Consider the following 3,062-nt stretch of genomic DNA (forward strand, 5'->3'; position numbering starts at 1 on the left):
CCTGCACATACTGTGCACACATCATACGCGTTCCATCAGCCGCCTTTGGGTAGGCGAAGCTCTCCAGGCGTGTGTAGCTAGCACCCATCTGCAACCACCTTTGTAGGCGCAAAGGTGGAGGTAGCCCAACACCAAAAATTGCTCTGAGGTGGCCACTGGAATGGGCAATTGTCTTTACCTGGACTTACTTTCCGCTGGTGTTCGGGCTCCTGCAGCAATCAAGGCTCCCAAGTATCTGTTAGTGGAGGATATTCCAGCCAGCTCACAGCATCCATCCTAAGCAAGACAGTCCAATTCCTCCAGCTCTGCTTTCAGGGGGAATAAGCACATCTCTATAGGTTAGGGCTTGGAATTTGGCAGATGCCTTGTAACCACAAGGGTCCACTCTCATGATCAGGCCTCTGAGGACACTTGCCCTGTTCCAGATCCCTGTACACCTGCACACGCTTAGTCTATACCCTCTCAGCAGGCACCGCATCAGGCAGCGAGTCCAAACGGGCCACCTGGGATCTGTGATTGCTGCAGATGCCCAGGACTCCGGCAGAGAGTGAGTCTACAAGGGGACTGACCTTTGCCAGTTTAAAGCTACCACCTCAAAACAATTTTCGAGTGGTGGCCTCCCTCCATCCTAGAGGCTATTCGGGTTGTTTGCATCTGGCCTGAGCTCCATAAGTTTCCATAGCTAAAGGCCTACTGATGCGTGGGGACCACAGATGCCCTGGCGGCACAAGTCAGGGTATTGAGCGATGGGGAAAAGCGCAATGTCAGGCAAGGCTGGTTCATAGAGGGGGCTGTTGGGGATATCTAGCATTACCTAATTCTAAGCCTTAACTTACACAATGCGCACATTCCTGCTTAAAGCAGAGCTGGGGGAATATGGACTGCCTTGCTAAGGCAAGCCTGGGCAGCTTGGCCAGAGTACCTTCCAATAACACACACTCGGAAGGCTTGATTGCAGCAGGAATTGGGGACCCCAACAGGCAGCAGGTCCACAGGAGGCTTGGGGATGGGCTTTCTCTTACTCTTGAGGCAATGTCAATGATTGGGGATGGGTCATTGTTCCATAGGCCTGTAGGTGTGTACTGTGCATGTATGGGCCTTGAAGGTCAGGGTAGCCAGAGACCTGTTCAAGGGCAGGTGTCAGGAGAGGCTGTGTAATGGGAGTGGGTAGTTAAGGGTACGAAGCATCTGCCTAATTCCAAGCCCTAACCTCCGCTGTGCTTTTTTCCCCTGAATGCAGAGTTGGAAAAAACTGGACTGCCTTTCTAGGGTCTGGTCAGGCAGACTGGTGGGGTTCCAGAAAAATAAGACATGATTTTAGTGTTTCAATGAGCTAGATTTCTGTGTTTCTGAAAAAAAAAAAAAAAATAGCAGGTGCATTTTTCTGGAGCTCAGGTAAATTTGAAGTCAATACAGTTTGGGGGAAAGGGAGAGTTTCACAGTTTCTCTCCAAATGATTTTTTATTTTTTTAAAAGATTTTATTTATTTATTTGACAGAGAGAGAGCACAAGAAGGGGGAGTTGCAGGCAGAGGGAGAGGGAGAAGGAGGCTTCCCACTGATCAAAGAGCCCGATACCGGGCTTGATCCCAGGACACTGGGATCATGACCTGAGCTGAAGGCAGACGTTTAACAGACTGAGCCACCCAGGCACGCCTCCAAATGATTTTTTAAAATGCATTCCAGGGCGCCTGGGTGGCTCAGTTGGTTGGGCGACTGCCTTTGGCTCAGGTCATGATCCTGGAGTCCCTGGATCGAGTCCCGCATTGGGCTCCCTGCTCAGCAGGGAGTCTGCTTCTCCCTCTGACCCTCCCCCCTCTCATGTGCTTGCTCGCTCTCATTCTCTCTCTCAAATAAATAAATAAAATCTTTAAAAAAAATAAAATAAAATGCATTCCAATTTTTGATTTATATCATATTATGTATTGGCATAGTGTGCTGTAAAGAATAATTCATAGCAATGAAACGATTTTAAATTTAACCTACCAACAGCTATCTCATCACAAAATTGAAGGTGAATATGGCCACAGGGATGTTTTCTTACTCTATGCATTTGAAACTGCTGCGATCACATTCTGAATGTCCCATTGATTTCTGAAGTCCCTGGAATAGCGCCTTTTTTTTTGTTAGAGTTTCCTGATTTTGCGGATATATTGGAACTGGCTTCAAAGGTCAGGCAGGCATCTTATATATTTGGCTAATCCATGTTAGCTAAATCTGGCTTTAGCTATGTGGAGAAAGATAATGGCTATTTTGAACTACTTTTGAGCAGGGCTTTGGAGGGGAAGGAAGGACATGAATCATGTGGGAGCTGCTCAAGCTGCTCAAGAGGGCACAAGATATCAGCTCAGAGAGGGTGTGGAAGCTCCTGCTAGATCCTTCGTTGGACTTTAACCCAGCCCAATGTTTAACCCAGCCAGACTGTTATGAAACAGGGGCTCTTTGACGAAATATTGGAAAGTATTTAGACCACTAAGGTCAGAGATCCATGAAGCTCCAGCACCTCCAAGGACTCCTTCCTTCCTTGACTGTGGGAACGGGCTAAAGATAAAGGAAGCTTCTGTTTCCTACCTCAGGAGCAGGAAGGGAAGCAGGAATGCTTCAGGTTGGCTCACAGAGGTATGTCTGAAACCGGAGATGCGTTTCTCTCAAAGCAGTGATTCAGAGTGAGGCAAGAAAACCTGTGGGGGCAAGTCCCATTCGAATGTTCAGACCAGTAAAGTGGTCTAGGATGTCCACGTAAGTAATAAGAACAGGGATTATTCAGTAGAATTTTGCAATCGTAGAGCTGGAAGGGACCTCAGTAGCAATCTAGTCCAAAGTTTTGTTGCTACGCAACTCTCTCTTCAAACAAAAGCTTCCGCAGGAGCCCTAACACAAACCTATATGAAAGCAGGATTGCTAGGGGTGCGGCTCGGAGGGTCAAAAAACCCACAAAAGCTTACTGATAAAATTAGAATAACTTTAAGAACTGGAAGAAGTTTTATTTATATCATTGAGAAGCTAAAGCAACATTGGTCACAAAGAATAAAGTTCCCCAAACTTACACATTCTTATATAAAG

Source organism: Neomonachus schauinslandi, chromosome 6 (assembly GCF_002201575.2).
Source record: "Neomonachus schauinslandi chromosome 6, ASM220157v2, whole genome shotgun sequence".
In the NCBI taxonomy this organism is placed as follows: Eukaryota; Metazoa; Chordata; class Mammalia; order Carnivora; family Phocidae; genus Neomonachus; species Neomonachus schauinslandi.